Source organism: Dipodomys merriami, unplaced genomic scaffold (assembly GCF_024711535.1).
Source record: "Dipodomys merriami isolate MVZ:Mamm:240054 unplaced genomic scaffold, mDipMer1.0.p SCAF_107, whole genome shotgun sequence".
Taxonomy (NCBI): Eukaryota; Metazoa; Chordata; class Mammalia; order Rodentia; family Heteromyidae; genus Dipodomys; species Dipodomys merriami.
The window spans coordinates 79,246-102,329 of NW_027202349.1; positions in this window are offsets into that span (position 1 = coordinate 79,246).

Consider the following 23,084-nt stretch of genomic DNA (forward strand, 5'->3'; position numbering starts at 1 on the left):
CACACTAACCCTAAATCTCACCCTCAATCTCACCCTAACACTAATGTTAACCCTAACCCTAACCCTCAAACTAAATCTACACTTCACCATAACCATAACCCTACCCCTCAGCCTAACCCTCACCCTAACCCTCACCCTAACACACAGGCTAACCCTAACCCTCACTCTCATCCTAAACCTCACTCTAACACTTACCCTCACCCTCACCCTCACCCTCAGCCTAACCCTAACCCTAACCCTAATCCTAACCCTAATGCTCACCCTCACCCTCACCCTAACATTAACCCTAACCCTAAACTTCACCCTCACCCTCACCCTCAACCTAACCCTCATCCTCACCCTCACCCTCACCTTAGTCATAACACTAACCCTCACCCTATCCCTAATTCTCACCCTAACCCTAATGCTAACCCTCACCCTCACCCTTACCCTAACCCTATCACTCACCCTCACACTCACCCTAACCCTCACCAGAAACCTTACCCATAGCTTAAGAGTAACCTTATACCTTACCCTAATGCTCAGACTAAACCAAGCCCTCACCCCAACCATAACCCTACCCCTCAGCCTAACCGTCACCCTAACACTAAACCTAACCCTAATTCTCACCCTATCCCTAAACCTAACCTAACCCTCACCCTCAACCTAGCCCTCACCATAACGCTAACGCTAACCCTAACCCTCATCCTAACCATCACCCTCATCCTAACCCTAACCCTAAACCTCACCCTGACCCTAACACTCACCCTCATCCTAACCCTAAACCTAACACTCAACTTCACGCTAACCCTCACCCTTAACCTTACCTTGACCCTCACTCTCAACATAACCCTCACAATCACGCTAACGCTCAACCTAACCCTCACCCTAACCCTTACCCTAACCCTAACCCTAACCCTCATCCTAACCCTCACCCTAACCCGAAACCTAACACTAACCCTATCCCTCACACTAAATATAACCCTCAACCTAACCGTAATCCTACCCCTTAAATTAACACTCATCCTAACCCTAACCCTAAACCTAAACCTAACCCTCACCCTCACCCTAAACCTAACCCTAACCCTCACCGTAACACAATCCCTCACCCTCACCCTCACCCTCACCGTCAGTCAAAGCCTAACCCTAACCATAATCCTAATGCTAACCCTAACCCTAACCCTAATCCTAACCCTAACACTCACCTTCACCTTCACCCTAACTCTAACCCTTACACAAACCTAACCCTAAACTCTCCCTAACTCTAATCCTCACCGAACCCCAAGCCCCACCCTCACACTCAACCTAACCCTAAACCTAACCCTAACCGTCACCTTCATCCTAACTCTAAACCTAACCCTAACCCTCACCCTAAACATCACCCAAACCCTGAGGCTAACTCTAACCCTCACCCTCACCATAAACTCTAGAGAGCTGCGTGCAGCCGCACCTGAAAGATGGTGCTGGATTCTGCCCTCCGCCTTCCCAATGGCTAGTGCTCTCTGTGGTAAACAACTCCTTATATGGCTAAGGCAAAGAATCTGGCTTGCTTCCGCGCACCTGAACCTATTGGTGGTTCCCACGTGGTGTATCAGGGTTGGCTACCCAGCGGGTACTTAAGGCTGTGGGGAATTCTCCCCGGGGTTGGGGTCAGAAGATTGCTCAAAGGTCCAGAATAAACTGCAGAGAGAAGAGCTTGGTGTCGCGTCTTCCTTGCTGGTCGAGGCGGTCGTGACAATAAACCTCGCCCTAACACTTACACTAACCCTAAACTTATCCTAACCCTAACCTTAACCGTGACACTAACCCTAACCCTAACCCTAACCCTCACCCTCACCCACACCCTAACCCTCACCTCAACGGAACACTCAACCTAACCCTAAAAAACACCATCACCAAAAACATCATCCTAAAGCTAACCCTCACCCTAACCCTAAACCTCACCCTAACCCTTACCCTCACCCTAATCCTAACCCTAAACCTCACCCTAACCCTAACCCTGACCCTTACCCTCACCTTAACCCTAACCCTCCCCATAACCATAACCCTCCCCCTAACACTTACCCTCACACTAACCCTAACTCCAACCCTAAGCCTAACCCTCACACTAACCCTAAACCTCACCCTAACCCTAACCCTAACCCTAAGGCTAACACTAACCCTCACCCTCACCCTAAACCTCTCCCTAACCCTTATACTAACCCTAACCCTAACCTAACTCTAAACTTAACCCTCAAACTAATCCTAACCCTAAACCTCACCTTCACAGTAACCCTCACCATCACCCTAACCCTCAACCTAAACCTAACCCTCACCCATACCCTTAAATTCACCCTCACCTGAACACTCACCCTAACCCTAAACCTCAGCCTCACCCTAAACTTCACACTAACCCTAACCCTTACCCTAACCCTAACCCTAACCCTCACACTAACCCTCACCCTCAATCTCACCCTCACCGTAAACCTCACCCTAACCCTTATCCTCACTCTAATCCTAAGCCCCAACCTAACCCTCACTCTCAACCTAACTCTTATGCTCACACTAACCGTTACCCTCCCCCTAACCCTAAGCCCAACCCTAACCCTAAACCTCACACAAACCCTAACCATCACCCTAACCCTAAACCCAACCCTAACCCTCACCAAAATCCTCACACTAACCCTACACCTCACACTAACCCTTACACTTACCCTCCACCTAACCCTCAAACTCACACTCACCCTCACCCTCAGCCTGAGCCTAACAATAACCCTAATCCTAACCTTAACACTCACTCTCACCCTAACCCTAACCCTAACCTTAACTCTCACCTTCACGCTCACCCTCAGCCTAAGCCTCAGCCTCAACATCACCCTCAACCTAAACGTAATCCTAACCCTAACACTAACCCTAACCCTAAACCTAACCCTAACCCTCACACTAAAGTTAACCCCCACCCTAATCCTAAACCTACCCCTCACCCTAACCCTAACAGTAACCCTAACCCTCACCCTAACCCTAACATTAACCCGCACCCTCACGCTATCCCTAAGCCTAACCCTAACTCTCACCCTCACCCTAGCAGTCACCCTAACCTAATCCTAAACCTATCCCTCACCCTCACCCTAACCCTAACCCTAACCCTAATCCTCACCCTCACTCTAACCCTCACCGTCACCCTAAACCTCACCCTCACTGGAACACTCACCCTAAACTTAACCCTCATCCTAACCCTAACCTCACCCTAACTCTTACCCTCACCCTAATCCTAAACCTAAACCTCACCCTAACCCTACCCCTAAAACTTACCCTCACCTTAACCCTAACACTCACCGTAACCCTAACCCTCCTCCTAACACTTACCCTCACCCTAACCCTAACCCCAAACCTAAGCCTAACCCTCACACTAACCCTAACCCTCACCAAAACACTAACCCTAACCCTAAGGATAACTCTAACCCTCAACCTCACTCTAAACCTCTCCCTAACCCTTACACTAACCCTAACCCTAACCTAACTCTAAACTTAACCCTCAAACTAATCCTAACCCTAACCCTAACCCTCACCTTATCTCTAACCCTAACCCAAACACACACCCTCACACTAACCCTAAAACTCATCCTAACCCTCACCCTCAACCTCACTCTCATCCTCACCCTAAGCCTAACCCTAAACCTAACACTAATCCTAAACCTAAATCTCACCCTAACCGTCACTCTAACGCTCAACCTAACCCTAACCTTAACACTCACCCTAACTCTTACCCTCACACTAACCCTAACCCCAACATTTACCCTCATCCTCAACCTAATTCTTACCCTCAACCTAACCGTTACTCTCACCCTAAACCTAAGCCCATCCCTAACCCTAACGGTCACACTAACACTAACCCTCACCCTAACCCTAAACCTAACCCTAACCCTAACCCAAATCTTCACACTAACCCTAAACCTCACCGTAACCCTTACCCTAACCCTAACACTCAAACTAAACTTCACCCTCATCCTCACCCTCACCCTCACCCTCAGCCTAACCCTAACCCTAATCCTAACCCTAACGCTCACCCTCACCCTACCCCTAACCCTAACCTTAACCCTAACCCTCACGTTCACACTCATCCTCAGCCTAACCCTCAACCTGAACATCACCCTCACCCTAACCGTAATCCTAACCCTAACACTCCCCCTAACCCTGACCCTAACCCTAACCCTAACCCTAAACTTCACACTCAACTTCCCCCTCCCCCTAAACCTAAACCTAAACCGAACACTCACCCTAACCCTAAACCTCACACTAAAACTAACCCCCACCCTAATCCTAAACCTACCCCTTACCCTAACCCTAACAATAACCCTTAACCTCAGCCTAATCCTAAACCTAACCCTAACTCTCAATCTCACCCTAGCCCTCACTCTAACCCTAATCCTAACCCTAACCCTCACCCTAATCCTAACACTAACCCTAACCCTCACCCTCACTCTGACTCTCACCGTCACCCTAACCCTAACCCTAAAACTAACCCTCACCTTCATGCTCACCCTCAGCCTAATCCTAAACCTAAATCTCTCCCTCACTCTCATCCTAACGCTCACCCTAACCCTAAACTTAAGCCTCAACCTAACCCTTACCCTAACACTAACCCTAACTTCACCGTCAACCTAACTCTCACACTCACCCTAACCGTTACCCTCACCCTAACCCTAACCCTAACCCCAATCCTAATCCTCACCCTCAACCTAACACTTACACTCACCCTAACCGTTACCCTCACCCTAATCTAAGCCCAATCCTAACCCTAAAGCTCACACTAACACTAACCTTCACCCTAACCCTAAACCTAACCCTAAACCTAAACCTAATCCTCACACTAAACATAAACCTCACCCTAACCCTTACCATAACCCTAAATCTAAACCTCAACCTCACACTAACCCGCACACTAACCCTTGCCCTCAACCTAAATCTAACCCAAAACCTAAACCTAACCCTCACACTAACACTCATCCTAACCCTAACCCTAACCCTAACCCTCACCCTAACCCTAACCCTCACCCTAATCCCAAACCTCAACCTCACCCGTACCCTCACCCTCAGTCTAACCCTAAACCTAACCCTAATCCCAACCCTAAACCTAACACTAATCCTAACCCTAACCCTCACCCTCACCCTCACCCTAAATCTAACCTTAACCTAACTCTAATCCTCACACTAACCCGAAACCTCACCCTAACCCTAACCATATCCCTATCACTACACTAACCCTTACCCTCACCCTAACCTAATATTAACACTAAACCTAACCCTCAGATTAAACCTACACCTCACGTTAACCATAACCCTACCCCTCAGCCTAACCCTCACCCAAACATTAAACGTAACCCTAACCCTCAGCCTCACAATAACCCTTACCGTCACCCTAACCATCAACCTAAACCTAACCCTCACCCACACACTTACCCTAACCCTAATCCTAACCCTAGCCCTCACCCTAACCCTCATCCTAACCCTAAACCAAACCCTAACACTCACCCTATCCCTAACACTAACCCTCACCCTCACCCTAACCCTCACACTAACCCTTACCCTCACCCTAACCCTAACCCTAACCCTAACCCTCACACTAAATCTAACCCTCACCCTAACGGTAACAATACCCGTCACCCTAACACTCATCCTAACCCTAAATCAAAACCTAACCCTAAAACTCACCCTCACCCTAAACATAAGCCTAACCCTCACCCAAACACAAATCAAACCCTCACCCTCATCTTCACCCAAAGTCTAAGCCTAACCCGAAACCTAATCCTAACCCTACCTTAACCCTCATCCTAACCCTAGCCCTAAACCTAACCCTAAACATAAACCAAACTCGAACTGTAACTCTAACACTAACCCTCACCCGAAACCTCACGCTAAACCTAACCCTCAAACTAAACCTTACCCTCATCCTCACCCTAACCCTAACCCTATCACTAACCCTTACCCACCCCCTCACCCTCAACTTCACCCTCAGCCTAACCTTAAACCTAATCCTAATCCTAACCCTAACCCTCAATCTCACACTCACCCTAAACCAAAAAATAATCCTAAACCTCACCCTCAAAATAACACTAAAAATAACCCTAACCCTAACCCTAAACCTTACCCTAACCCTCACCCAAACACTAACCCTAAACCTAACCCTATCCCTCACACTAAACCTAACCCTCACCCTAACCCTAACCCTAACCCTAACCCTACCACTCAGCCTAACCCTAACCCTACACTTAACCCTAAACCTAATATTAACCCTAAACCTCACCATAACCCTAACCATCACCCTAACCCTAAACCTCACCCTGACCCTCATCCTAACCCTAAACCTCATCATAAGCATCCCTAACCCTCACCCTAATCCAAACCCTCACCCTAAACCTAAGCCTCACCCTGACCCTAACTCTCACCCTAACCCTATTCCTACCAATCAGCCTAAACCTAACCCTAAACCTAACCCTAACCCTAATACTCACCCTAAACCTCACCCTAACCCTCACCCTTACCCTTACCTTAACACTAAATCTCACCCTCACCCTCACGCTAACCCTAAACTTAAACTTCAACCAAACCATCACCCTAACGATAAATCGAACCCTAACCCTCACACTAACCCTAAACCTAACCCTAACCCTAACCATAACCCTCACCCTCACCCTAACCCTAACGCTAAGCATCACCCTCACCCTAACCCTAATCCTACCACTCAGCCTAACCCTAAAACTAACCTAATCCTCACCCTAACCCTCACACTTACCCTAACCTTAACACTAAATCTCTACCTCACCCTCACAATAACCCTAACCCTAAACCTCACCCTAACCCTCACCCTAACCATAAATCGAACCCTAACCCTTTCCATAACCCTAAACCTCACAATAACCATAACCCTAACCCTCACCCTAAACTAAACCATCGCTCTAACCCTAACCCTGACTCTTACCTTCACCCTAACCCTCACACTAGTCCACAACCTAACCCTAAACCTAACCTAATCCTCAACCTAACCCTCACCCTAACCCTCACCCTATCCCTCACCCACACCCTAACCCTCACACTAAACCTCACCCTCACCCTAACCATCACCCTCACCCTCACCCAAACCTAACACTAACCCTAACAATAACCCTTACCCCCACCCTAACCCTAAACCTAACCCTAACCCTCACCCTAACCCAAAGGCTAAACCTAACTCTCACCCTCACCCTAACACTTACACTCATCCTAACCTTAACACTAAACCTAAACCTATCCCTCACACTAACCCTCAAGCTAACCCTAACCCTAACACTCACCCTAAATCTAACCCTAACCCTCACCCTAAACCTAACCCTAACCCTGAACCTCACCCTAAACCTCACCCGAACACTCACCCGAAACCAAACCCTAATCCTAACACTCAGCCTAACACTCACCCTAACCCTAACCCTACCACTCAGCCTAACCCTCACCCTAATCCTAACACTAACCCTAATCCTCACCCTATCCCTAAACCTAACCCTTACCCTCACCCTAATCCACACCCTACCCCGAAACCTAAACCTAAACGTAACCCTCACCCTAACCCTAACATTCACCCTGACACTAACCCTAAACCTAACCTAACCCCAACCCTAACCCTCACACTAACCCTAACCCTCATCTTAACTGTAACCCTGCCCCTCACCCTAACACTCATCCTAACACTCAGGCTAAACCTAACCCTAAACCTAACCCTCACCCTAACCCAAAACCTCACCCTCACACTCAACCTCACCCTCAGTCTAACCTTAACTCTAACCCAAATCCTAACCCAAACCCTAACCCTAATCATAACCCTAACACTCTCCCTCACCCTCACCCTCACCCTAACTCTAAGCCTTACCCAACCCTAACCCTAAACCTCACCCTAACTCAAACTCTCACCGAACCCCAACCCTCACCCTCACACTAACCCTAACCCAAACCCTAACCATAACCCTAAATCTCATCCTAACCCTCACCCTAACCCTAACCGTCACACTAACCCTCACCTTAACCCTAAACCTCACACTAACACTTACCCTCACCCTGACCCTAAGACTCACCCTAACCCTAACCCTAAACCTAACACTCATCCTCAGTCTTACCCTCACCCTTACCCTTACCTTCACCCTAACCCTCACCGTAACCCTATCCCTAACCCGAACCCTCACCCTAACTCTCACCCTCACCGTAACCCTCACCCTAACCCTCACCCTATCTCTAACCCTAACCCTCACCCTCACCCTAACCCTCACACTAAACCTTACCTAACCTTAACCCTCAGCCTATCCCTAACCCTAACCTAACTCTATCCCTAACCCTAACCATCATCCTCACCCTCACCCGAGCCCACACCCTAACCCTAACCCTAAACCTAAACCTAACCCTCACCCTAATCTTAACCCTCACCCTGACCCTAACCCTCAACCTAACACAAATCCTAACCCTAACCCTCACCATAATTCTTAGCCTACCCCACACCCTAACCCTCACACTACCCCTAAGTCTAAACCTCACCCTAACCCTAAACTTAACCCTAAATCTCAGCCTCAGCCTAACACTCACCGTCACCCTAACCCTCACCCTAACCCTAACCATCACCAACACTCTAACCCTCACCCTCAACTGAACACTCATCCTAACCCTGATCCTAATCCTTACCCTAAACATCACACTAAACCTAACCCTCAAACTAACACTAACACTAACTCTCATGCTAACCCTTACCTTCACCCTAACACTCACCCTCACACTCATCCTCACCCTTAACCTAAGCCTAACCCTAAACCTCACTCTAACACTAATCCTAACCCTAAACCTCACCCTAAACCTAACCCTAAACTAACCCTCACCCTAACCCTAATCCTAAACCTAGCACTAACCCTAACCCTCAACCTCACCCTAACCGTAACCCTAACTCTCACACTAAACTCAACACTCACCCTTACCCTAAACCTCACCCTAACCATAACCTGAACCCTCACCCTCATCCTAATCCTCACTGTTACCCATACACTCACCCTCACCCTAACCCTGACACTAACCCTAACCATAAACTTAACCCTAACCCTAACCCTAATCTTCAGACTAACCCTAAACCTCAACCTAAACCTAACCCTAACCCTAAACTTCACCCAAAACCTGATCCTCACCCTAACCCTAACCTTAACCCTAACCGTATCCCTCAGACTAAACCTAACCCTCACTTTAACCCTAACCCTAACCCGCAGCCTAACCCTCACCCTAACACTCAGGCTAACCCTAACCCTCACTCTCACCCTAACCCTCACCCTTACACTTACTCCCACCCTAACCCTAACCCTAAACTTCACCCTCACCCTCACCCTCACCCTCAGCCTAAACCTAACACTAACCCTAATCTTAACCCTAAATCTCAACTTCACCCTCACCCGAACTCTAACGCTATTCCTATCCCTAACCGCACCCTCACCCTCACCCTAAACCTCAGGGTCACCCTCAAACTCACCCTAACCCTAAACCTAACACTACCCCTCACCCTAAACCAAAGCCTGACGCTAACCCTAACTCTAACCCTCACCTTCACCCTTACCCTAACCCTCACCTTAACCCTAACCCTCACACTAAACGAAATGCTAACCCTAACCTTCATTCTAACCCTCAACCTCACCCTCACCCTTACCCTAACCCTAACCCTAACCTTCACACTAACCCTAACCCTCAGCCTAACCATAACCCTACCACTCACCCTAACCCTAGCCCTAACCCTAACCCTCCCAAAAATCCTAACCCTCAACCCAACCTTAAACCTACCCCTCACCCTACACCTCACACTAACCCTCAACTTCACCCTAACCCTCACCCTAACCCTAAACCTCACCCTGAACCTAACCCTCATCCTAACCCTAAAATTAAACCTAACACTCAGCCTCACACTAACCCTCAACCTTACCCTTACCTTCACCTCACCCTAACCCTCACCCTAACCATAAACCTAACCCTAACCCTCACCATAACACTCACTCTAAACCTAAACCTAACCCAAACCCTCACCCTAACCCTCACTCTAACCCTAACTCTAACCCTCACCCTCACCCTAACCCTCACACTAAGACTTATCACCACCCAAACCGTGACCGTAACCCTAACCCTCACACTAACCCTAACCCTCAACCTAACCATAAACCTAACCCTCACCCTAACACTCACCCTAACCCTAACCCTCACGCTAACCCTAACCCTAACCCTAACCCTCACACTAAGCCAAACCCTCAACCTCACCCTCACCCTCAACAACAGTCTAACCATAACCCTACTCCTAACCCTAACCCTAACATTAATCCTAAACCTAACCCTCATCCTCACCCTCAACCTAATTCTAACCCTTACCCAACCATAACCCTCACCCTAACTCTAACCCTCACCAAATCCTAATGCTCATCCTCAAACTCACCCTAACCCTAACCCTTACACTCACCTGAACCCTAACCCTAACCCTAAACTTAACCCTGACCCTAACACTCACATTAATCCTAACTTTAAACCTAACCCTAAACTTCACCCTAACCCTCACCCTAACACTTAGCCTATCCCTCACCCTAACCCTAAACATAACCCTAACCCTAATCGTCACACTAACACTAAGCTTCACCCTAATGCAAAACCTAATCCTAAGCCTCACCCTAACCATTACCCTCACCATAACCCTAACCTTAACCCTAACACTAACACTGTGACGAAACCTAACCCTCACCCTAAAACTACCCCTACCCCTCAGCCTAACCCTCACCCTAATCCTCACCTTAACACTCAGGCAAACCCTAAACCTCACCCTCACCCTAAACCTAATCCTAACCCTTAACCTCACCCTAACCCTAGCCCTAACCCTAACCTTCACACTCACACTAATCCTATCCCTAACCCTAAGGCTACCCCTCACTCTAAACCTCACCCTAAACCTAACCCAAACCCTTACCCTAACCCTAACCCTAACCCTAACCCTCACCCTCAATGTAACCCTCACCAACACCCTAACCCTCCCCCTCCCCCTCACCCTAACACTCAGCCTCACCCTAACACTAATCCTAATCCTAACCATAACCCTAAACCTAACCCTGACACTAACCCTCCCCTTCACCCTCAGCTTCAGCCAAACCTAATCCTAATCCTAACACTAACCCTCACTCTCACCCTAACCCTAAACCTAACTCTAACCCTACCTCTCAGTATAACACTCACCCTAACGCTAACCTTAACCCTCACCCTATCCCTAACCCTAACCCTAACCCTCATCCTAGCTCTCACCCTAACCGTAACCCTAAACCTAACACTTACCCTAACCCTAACCCTAAACCCTAACCCTAACCCTCACCCTAACATGAACCCCAACCCTAACCCTCTACTGCTTACATCCTTGATGGTACACTCTATTCAACCTGAGGATTAAGTTGAACCTGTACTTATGGTACTCTGTGAAAGTTTGGAGAACTACACCTCAGTTGTTTGGGACGTGAAAACTGTCCATCCTGGAATATGGACCGCACTAGTTATGTCAGGCTCTAATTAGTCCACCGTTGTGTTCAACTGAATGACTTCTGCCAGAAACACTCAGAATGAGGTTCTGAGTTATTGCAAGACAGGTGCGTTTCACTCCTTTTCAAGGGTTCTTAGGAAGAATTTCAGATTCTGCCTGCCTGCAGGCTTCCGTATGTTCCTGGTAAACATCTAATTGTAAACGCTAACCCTAACCCTAACCCTAACGCTGACCATAACCCTAAACCTAATCCTAACCCTCACACTAACCCTAACCCTCACCCTCACCCTAACCTAACCCTAAATCTAACCATAACCCTAATCCTATCCCTCATCTTAACACTCACCTTAACACTCAAGCTAACCCTAACCCTCACTCTCACCCTGCCCCTCACCCTAACCCTTACGCTCACTCTAACCCTATCCGTAACCCTAACCCTCACACTAAACCTAAGGCTCATCATAAACCGAAACCTACTCCTCACCCTAACCCTAACCCTAAGTCTAATCCTAAACTTAAACATCACTCTAACCCTAAGCCTCACCCTCATCCTAAACCTTACCCTAACCTTTACACTCACCCTAATTCTAACCCTAAACCTAACCCTCACTCTCACACTCACCCTCACCCTCAGCCTATCCCTAACCCTAAACCTAATCCTAACCCTAAACTTCACCCTGACCCTCACCCTCACCCTCAACCTAACCCTAACCCTAACCCTCACCCTAACCCTTACATAACCTAAACCCTAGCCCTCACCCTCACCCTCAACCTAACCCTAACTCTCATCCTAAGCCTAACCTTAACCGTAACTCTCACCTTAACCCGAACCCTAAACCTCACCCTCACCCAAACAATTAACTTAAACCTAACCCTAACCCTAACCCTCACACAAACCCTAACCCTCACCCTCACACTCAGGCTAACCTTAACCTAAACCCTAATCTTAACACTAAGCCTTACGCTCACCCTAACCCTAACCCTAACCCCAACCCTAAACGTCACCCTCACCCTAACCCTAAAGATATCCCTAACCCTCATCCTAACCTAACCATAACCCTCACCCTAAACATAACCTAAGCCCTAACCATAAACCTTAACCTAAACTTAACCCTAACTTTAACCTAACCCTCACACTAAACCTAACCCTAGACTTTACCCTAACCCTCAACCTAATCCTCACCATAACCTTAACCCTAAATCTAACCCTCCCCCTCACCATAACCATTAACCTAAACCTTACCCTCATCCTCACACTAACCCTCACAATAAACCTAACCCTCACCCTAAACCTAACACTAACACTCACCCTCACGCTCAAGCTCAACCTCAGCATAACCCTAACCCTAACACTAATCCAAACACTAATCCTCACCCTCAGCCTCAACCTAAACCTAACTGGAACCCTAACACTCAACCTCAAAGTAACACTCACCCTCACATTAAACCTCATCCCCAGCCTCACCCTCAACCTAAACCTAACCCTAAACCTCACCCTAAGCCTAACCCTGACCCTGACACTAACCCTAATCCACACCTTTACCCTCACACTGACCCTAACCCTCAACTTCACCCTAGCCCATACCCTAACCCTAAACCTCACCCTAACTCTAACCCTCATCCTAACCCTCACCCTCATCCTAACCCTCACCCTAACAATTACCCTCACCCTAACCCTAAACCTAACCCTAAACCTCACCCTCACCCTCACCCTTAGGCTCACCCTAACCTTAAACCTAACCCTCAAACTAACCCTAATCCTAACCCTAACCGTAACCTTAATGCTTACCCTGACTCTAACCCTAACCCTAACCCTAACCCTCACCGTCACCAAAACACTCACACTACCCTAACAATCACCGACACCCTAAAACTCACCCTCATCCTCACCCTCAACCTCAACCTAGACCTCAACCTAACCCTAAACCTAAACCTAAACCTCACAGTAACCCTAACCCTCACCCTCACCCTAATCCTAACCCTAACCCTCACCCTAACCCTCACCGTAAAACTAAACCTCATCCTCACCCTAACCCTCACCCTAACCCTAACCCTCACAATAACAGTAACCCACACCCACATACTAACCCTCACCCTTAACCTTACCCCCGGGGTAAACCTAAACTTAACCCTACCCCTCACCCTAACCCTAAACCTCACCCTCACCCTAAACGTTTCCCTAACCCTAACCCTACCCTAACCCTGATCCTCACCCTAACCCTAACCCTCACCCTCACCCTCACCCTAACCCTAACCCTACACCTCACCCTAACCCTCATCTAACCTTAACCCTAACACTCATCGTAACACTAACCCTAACCCTAACCCTCACCCTCACCCTCACCCTAACCCTAAACCTATCCCTAACACTACCCTCACACTCACCCTAACCCTAACACTAACCCTCACACTCACCCTACCCTAACCAAAACCCTAACTCTAACTGTCAACGTACCCCTCACCACAACTCTTAACCTAACCCTTACCCTCACCCGCACCCTTACCCTAAAGATAACCCTAACCTTCAACCTAAACCTAACCCTCACCCTGACCCTAAACTTAACCCTCATCCTCACGCTAACACTCACTCTCACCCAAACTCTATCCCTAACCCTCACCCTCATCCTAACCCTCACTTTTACCCTTAACCTCACGGTAACCCTAAACCTAACCTTAACCTTCACACTAATACTAAGGCTCACACTAACCCTAAATCTACCCCTCACCATTACCCTCAACATAAACCTAACCCTAACTGTAACCCTTAACCTAAACCTAAACCTCAGCCTAAACCTGACCGTAACCCTCATCCTCACCCTCACCCTAACCCTAACCCTAAACCTAACACTAACCCTCACCCTAACCCTAACCCTAACCCTAACCCTAACCCTAAACCTAACCTTTACCCTAAACCTAACCCTAACATTAACCCTAACCCTAACCCTTACCCTAAACTTAACCCTAACATTAATCCTAACCCTCAACCTAAACCTAACCCTAAACTTAACCCTAACCCTCACCCTAACCCTAAACCTCCCCTTCACCCTAACCCTCAACCTAATCCTTACCCTCATCCTTACCCTAACCCTCACAATAAACCTAACCCTCACCATAACCCTAACACTAACACTCACCCTCACGCTCACCCTCAGCCTAAACCTAACCCTCACCCTAAACCTCACCCTAAACCTAACCCTAACCCGAACCCTCCCCCTCAACCTATCCCTCAACCTAAACCTTACCCTCATCCTCACTCTAACCCTCACCCTAACCCTACGAATAAGCCTCACCCTCACAATAACACTAATTCAAACTCTCACCCTAACCCTCACCCTCACCCTAACCCTAAACCTAACCCTCACACTAACCCTCACCCTAAACCAAAACCCCACCCTAAAACTGACCCTGACCGGAACCATAACCCTACTCCTCAGCCTAACACTCACACTAACTCTAAACCTCAACCTCACTCTAAACCTCACCCTAACACTTACCCTCATCCTAAGTCTAAACCTACCCCTAACCCTAACCCTAAACCTCAACCTAACCCTAACCCTCAGCCTAACCCTAACCCTAACACTAACCTTAAACCTCACCCTAACCCTCACCCTACCCTAACCATAACACTAACCCTAACCCTCAACCTAGGCCTCACCCTAACCCCAAACCTCACCCTAACCCTCACCCTCAGCCTACCCCTAAATCTAACCAAAATCCTCAACATACCCCTCACTCTCACACTAAGCCTAACCCTAACACTAACACTAATCTTAAACCAAACTCTCCCCCTACCCCTAACCCTAAACCTAATCCTCACCCTAACCCTAAACCTAACACTCACCCTCACACTGAACCTCACAGTCACCCTAACCCTCATTCTACACTAACCCTCAACGACACCCTAACCCTCACCCTAAACTTCACCCGCACCCTAGCCCTCACCCTCACCCTAGTCCTCAGCCTAACCCCAAACATAAATCTAACCCTCACCCTAAACCTAAACCTAACCCTAAACCTCACACTAAGCCTAACCCTCACACTAACACTAACCCTAAACCTAAACCTCACCCTAACCTATCCCTAACCCTCACCCTCATTCTAACCCTCAACCTTTCCCTGTCCCTCACGGTAATCCTAACCCTACCCCTAACCCTTACCCTCACACTAATACTAAGGCTCACACTAACCCTAACCCTAACCCTCACCCTTACCCTCAACCAAAACCTAACACTAACCGTAACCCTCACCCTAACCCTAACCCTCACCCTAACTCTCACCCTCACCCTCACCCTAACCCTAAACCTAAACCTAAACCTCACCCTAATCCTAACCCTAACCCTAAACCTAACCGTAACCCTAAACCTAACCCTAACATAAACCCTCTTCTTACCCCTTACCATAAACCTACCCCTAACATTAACCTTAACCCTCAACCAAAACCTAACCCTAAACTTAACCCTAACCCTCACCCTAACCCTCACCCTAACCCTAAACCTCCCCCTCACCCTAACCCTCAACTTAATCCTTACCCTCATCCTCAACCTAACCCTCACAATAAACCTAACCCTCACCAAAACCCTAATACTAACCCTCTACCTCACGCTCACCCTCAGCCTAACCCTAACCCTCACCCTAACCCTCACCCTAAACCTACATCTAACCCTAACCCTCAACCTAAACCTTTCCCTCATCCTCACCCTACCCTCTCACTAACCATAACACTAAGCCTCACCCTCACCCTCACCCTAATCCTAACTCTAAGTCTCACCCTAACCCTCACCCTCAACCTAGCCCTAAACCTAACCCTCACCGTAATCCTCACCCTAACCCTAACCCGAACCCTCACCCGAACCCTAACCTTACTCCTCAGCCTAACCCTCACACTAACTCTAACCCTCACCCTCACTCTAACCCTCACCATAACCCTTACCCTCACCCTAAGCAAAACCTAACCCTAACCCTAAACCTCAACCTAACCCTAACACTGAGCCTAACCCTAACCCTAACACTAACCTTAAACCTCACCCTAAACCTCACCCTACCCTATACATAACCCTAACCCTAACCCTCACCCTACACCTCACCCTAACCCTAACCGTCACCCTTACCCTCACCCTCACCATAACCCTAAAAGTAACCCAAAACCTGACCCTACCCCTCACCCTCACCCTAAGCCTAGCCCTAACCCTAACACTAATCCTAAACCAAACCTTCCCCCTCCCCCTAACCCTAAACCTAATCCTCACCCTAACCCTAACCCTAACTCTCACACTAACCCTCACAATCCCCGTAACCCTCACCCACAGTAACCCTCACCGACACCGTAACCCTCAACCTCACCCTCACCCTCACCCTCTCCCTAGCCGTCACCCTAGCCCTCATCCTAACTCTAAACCTAAACCTAAGTCTCAACCTAACCCTAATCCTAACCCTAAACCTCACACTAAGCCTAACCCTCACACTAACCCTAACCGTATCCTTCACCGTAACCCTCATCCTAAACCTAACCCTAACCCTAACCCTACCCCTCGAACTGAACCTCATACTAAACCTAACCCTAATCTTAACACTCACACTCATCCTAAACCTAACGTTAAACCTCACCCTCACCCTCACCCTCAGCCTAACACTAAACCTCACCCTAACCCTCAATCTACCCTAACCCTCACCGACACCCTAAACCTCACCCTCACCATCACCATCACTCTAACCCTCACCTTCATCCTAGCCATCAGCCTAAACCAAACCCTAACCATAACACTAACCCTAACACTCAAACTAACCCTCACCCTCACCCTCACCCTGACCCTAACCCTAACCCAAACCCTCACCCTAACACACAACCAAACCCTAACCTTAACACAAACCCTAACCCTCACCCTAACACTAACCTTAAGCCTAACCCTAAACCTCACCCTACCCCTCACCCTAACCCTAACCCTAACCTTAATCCTAACCCCACCCTCATCCTAACCCACACCGCTACACTTACCCTCACGGTAAAACAAACCCAATACCTAAGCCTAACACTAACCCAAAACCTAACCCTAACCCTCAACCTCACCATAAGACTCACCCTAACCCTTACCCTAAACCTAAACCTCAAACTCACCGTCACCCTTACACTCACACTAACCGTAACCCTCACACACACACACTAACCCTCACTCTCACCCGAAACCTCACCCTTATCCTAAAACTCACCCTCACACTAAACATCACCCTAACCCTTACCCGCACCCTAACTCTAACCCTAACCCTCACCCTCACCCTCCCCCAAACCCTAAACCTAGCCCTCACCCTAACCCTCAACCAGAACCTAACCCTAACCCTAACCCTCAAGCTAACCCTAACCCTCACCCTCACCCTCAGCCTAACCCTAACCCTCACCCAAAACCTTACCCTCACCCTACCCTAACCCTAACCCTAACACTCACACAAAACTTAACCCTAAGCCTAACACTAAATCTAAACCTAACCCTCAACCTCACCCTAAAAATAACCCTAACTCTTACCCTAAACCTAACCATAAACTCACCGTCACCCGAACACTCACCCTAAGCCTAACCCTCACCCACACCCTAACCCTAACCCTCACCCACCCCATAACCCTCACCCTCATCCTCACCCTCACCCTCACCCAAACACTCACTCTCACACTAAACATCACCCTACACCTAACCCGTACCCTAACCCGAACCCTAACCCAAAACCTAAACCTAACCCTAACACTAACCCTCACACTAACCTTTACCCTCACCCTCACCCTAACCCTCACCCTCACCCTCAAGCTCACCCTCAGCCTAACCCTCATCCTAAACCTAACCCTAACCATATCCCTCACGCTAAACCTAACCCTCATTCTCAACCTCAATCTAACCCTAACCCAAAACCGAATCTTAACCCTAAGCCTCACACTCACCCTAACCCTAACCCCAATCCTAACCCTCAACCTCACCCTCACTCTAACGATAAAATTAACCCTAAACCTCACCCTAACACCAAGCCTCACACTAAACCTCAGCCTCATCCTAAACCTCAACCTAACGCTTATCCTCAACCTAACCCTTACCCTCACCCTAACCCTAACCCTAACCTCATTCTAATTCTACGTCTAACCCTAACACTCACCCTAAACCTTACACTAACCCTAACACACACCCTCACCCTCAGCCTAAACCTAAACCTAACTCTAATCCTAACCTTATTCCTCACACTCACCCTCACCTTAATTCTAACCTTAATACTAACCCTAACGCTCACCCTCACCCTAAACCTAACTCTAACTCTCACCCTAACCCTAACACTCACCCTTATCTTAAACCAAACCCTCAACCTCACCCTAACTCTAAACCTGACCCTAACCCTCAACCTAACCCTAACTCTAACCCTGACCCTAAACCTCACCCAAAACCTCACCCTAACCCTTACCCTCACTCTAACAATAACCCTAACCCTAACCCTCACACTAATCCATCCTAACCTTCACCTTAACCCTAACTATACCCCTCAGTCTAACCCTCACCCTAACACTAATACGAACCCTAACCATCACCCTAAACCTAACCTTAAATCTTGCCCTCACTCTAACCCTCCCCGTCAACCTAACCCTCACCTTTACCCTAATCCTCACCCACAACCCAACACTCACCCTCACCCAACCCTCACCATATCCCTAAACCTAAACTTAACCCACACCCTAACACTCATGATAACACTAAAAATCTTTGTCACCCTACCCTCATCCTAACCCTTACCCTCACCCTAACCCTATCCCTAACCATAACTCTCAAAATAACCCTACCCCTCACACTATCCCTAATCTTAACCCTAATCCGCACCCTCAACCTAAACCTTACCTTCACTCAAACCCTCACACTCACCCTAACCCTAACCCTAACCCTAACCTTAACCTTAAACACAAACCTAACCCTAACCCTCCCCCTCACCCTAACCCTCCCCCTAACAATTACCCTCATCCTAACCCTAACCCTAACCCTAACCCTCACCCTCACCCTAACCCTCACCCTCATCCTATCCCTAACACTAACCTTAAACCTAACCCTCACCCTAACCCTCACCCTAACCTTATCCGTAACCATAATCCTCAACCTGACCCTAACCCTAAACCTAACCATAACCCTAACCCTCACCCTAACCATCAACGTCCACCGAAGCCTCACCCTGCCCTCACCCTCACTGACATCCTCAACCGCACCCTCACCCTAACCCTAACACTCACCCTAGCCCTCATCCTAACCCTAACCCTAAACATAAACCTAACCCTCACACTAACACTCACCCTAACCCTAACACTCACCCTAAACCTAACCGTAACTCTCACCCTAACCTAACCCTTGCCCTAAACCTAACCTTAATATTAACCCTAACCCACCCTAAAGCGAACCCTAAACTTATCCCTCACCCTCACTCTAACCCTCCAACTCATCCTAACCCTCAACATAATCCTTACGCTCATCCTCACACTAAACCTCATAATAAACCTAACACTCACCCTAACCCTAACACTAACCCTCACCCTCACCCTCATGCTCAACCTCAGCCTAAACCTAACCATCACTCTAACCCTCACCCTAACACTAACCCTAACGCTAACCCTCACCCTCACCCTAACCCTCAACCTAAACCTTAACCTCATCCTCACCCTAACCCTCACACTAACACTAAAACTAACCCTCACCCTCACACAAACCCTAAATCTAACTCTCACCCTCACCCTCATCCTAACCCTAACCCTAACCCTAAGCATTAAGCCTAACACTCACCCTAGCCCTCACCCTAACCATAATCCTAACCCTCAACCACAACCCAACCCTCGTCCTCACCCAACCCTCACCCTTACCCTAAACCTAACCCTCACCTCAGGCTCACCCTCACCCTAACCCTAACCCTCGCCCTAACCAGACACTCACCCTCACCCAAACCTTCACACTCACACTCACCCTAACCATAACCCTAACACTAACCCTAAGCTTAAGCCTAACCCTCACACTCACTCTAGCCCTCACCCTAACACTAATCCTAACCCTAACCCTCACCCTAACCCTAAAACTCACCCTAACCCTAACGATAAACCCTAAACCTTACCCTAAACATAACCCTTACATTATTTCTCGCCCTAATCCTAGCCCTTAACTTAAACCTAACCCTCACCCTAACACTCACACTAACCCTAACCCTAAACCTAACCTTCCCCCTCACCCTAACCCTCAACCTTACCCTTACCCTCATCCTCACCCTATCCATACAATAAACCTAACCCTCGCCATAACCTTAACACTAAACCTCACCTTCAACCTCAACCCAAACCTGACCCAAACCTAACCCGAACCCTAACCGTAACCCTGAACATAACACTAACCCTAACCCAATCCCTCACCCTCACCTTCACCCTCATCCTCACCCTAAACCTCAACCTCATCCTAGCCCTACCCCTAAACCTAAATCTAACCCTCTCTCCCTAACCCTAACCCTCACCCTCATTCTTACCCTAACCCTCACCCTAACCCTAACACTGCCCCTCACATTAACCCTCATCTTAACCCTAAGCCTAACGCTAACACTCACTCTAACCCTAACCCTAACACTCACCCTGACCCTCAGCCTAACCCTAACCCTAACCCTAATCCTAACCCTATTCCTCACCCTCACATACACCCTAATTCTAACTGTAACCCTAACCCTAACTATACTCCTCACCCTAACCCTCACCCTAACCCTAAGCCTAACCCTTACTCTGAGGGTGAGCCTCAACCTTAGCCTAACCCTAACCCTCACCTTAAAACTTACCCTCAACCTACCCTAACCCTAACCCTAACCCTTTAACTCACCAAAAGCCTAACCCTAACACTAATCCTAAAATTAACCCTAACCCTCACGCTGACCCTAACACTCACCCTAACACTTACCCTAAACCTAACCCTCAAACTCACCATCACCCTAACACTCACCCTAACCGTAACACTCACCCACACCCTAATGCTCACCCTCACCCGAACCCTCACCCTCACCCTCACACTAAAAATCACCCTAACCCTAACCTGCATCCTAACCCTAACCCTAACCGTCACCCTTACCCTAACCCTCACCCTCACACTAACCCTAAGCCTAACACTAAACCTAACACTAATCCTAAACCTAACACTCACCCTCACCCTAAACCTAAACCGAGCAGTAAACCTCACCCTCACACTCCCCCTAATCCTAACCCTAAACCTCACCCTCACCCTAACCCTAATCAAAACCCTAAAACTAAAACTCACCCTACCCCTCACCCTAAACCTTAACCTATCCCTAAACCTCACCCTCACCCTAACCCTAAACTTAACCCTAACCCTCACCCTAACCCTAACCCTCATCCTCACCCTAACACTCACCCTCACCCTAACCCTATCCCAAATCCAAACCATCACCCTAACCCTCACCCTTACCCTTACCCTCTCGGTAACACTAAAACTAACCCTAACCCTAACCCTCACACTAACACTAAAGCTCACACTAACCCTAGTTATACCCCTCACCCTAACAGTCAATCTAAACCTAAACCTAAACCCAAGCTCCACCCTAACACTTACACTCACCCTAGCCCTCACCCTAACCCTAACCCTAACCCTCACCCTAACTCTAACCCTCACCGAACCCTCAGCCTCATACTAACCCTAACCCTAACCCTTACCCTCACACTAACCGTAACCCTCAACCTAACCCTAACCCTACCCCTCAACTTTACACTCATCCTAACCCCAAGACTAACCCTAACACCGACCCTAACCCTAACCCTAACACTCACCCTCACCCTCAGACTAACCCTAATCCTAACCCTATTCCTCACCCTCAACCTCACCCTAATTCTAACCATAACCCTAAACTTAACCCTCACCCTCACTCTAACTCTAAACCTCACCCTAACCCTCAACATAACCTTAACCCTAACACTAACCATAAACCTCACCCTAAACCTCACCCTAACACTTACCCTCACTCTAACCCTAAATCTAACCCTAACCCTCACACTTATCCTAACACTCACCTTAACCCTAATCCTCAACCTGAACCTAACCCTAACCATAAACCTAACCCTCACCGTCCCCCTAACCCTCACCCTACCCTAAACTTCACCGACACCATAACCCTCATCCTCACCCTCACCCTAACCCAGGCACACACCCTAGCCCTAAGCCTAACCACAACCCTAACCCTAAACCTCACCCTAACCCTAAACCTAACCCTAACCCTCACACTAAACCCAACCCTACCCCTCACCCTACTCCTCATCCTAAACCTAATCCTGACCCTCACCCTAACCCTAACCCTAACCCTCACCCTAACCCTAAACCTCACCCTCACACTCACCCTCAAAAAAACCCTAACCCTATCCCTTATCCTACCCCTCATCCTAACCCTAACCCTCACCCTAACACTCACACTAATCCTAAACCTAACCCTAAACCTCACCCGCACCCTCAACCTCAGCCTAACACTAACCCTCACCATAACCCTTAACCTCACCCTTCCCTAACCCTAACTCTAAACCTAACCTCATCCGCATCCTACA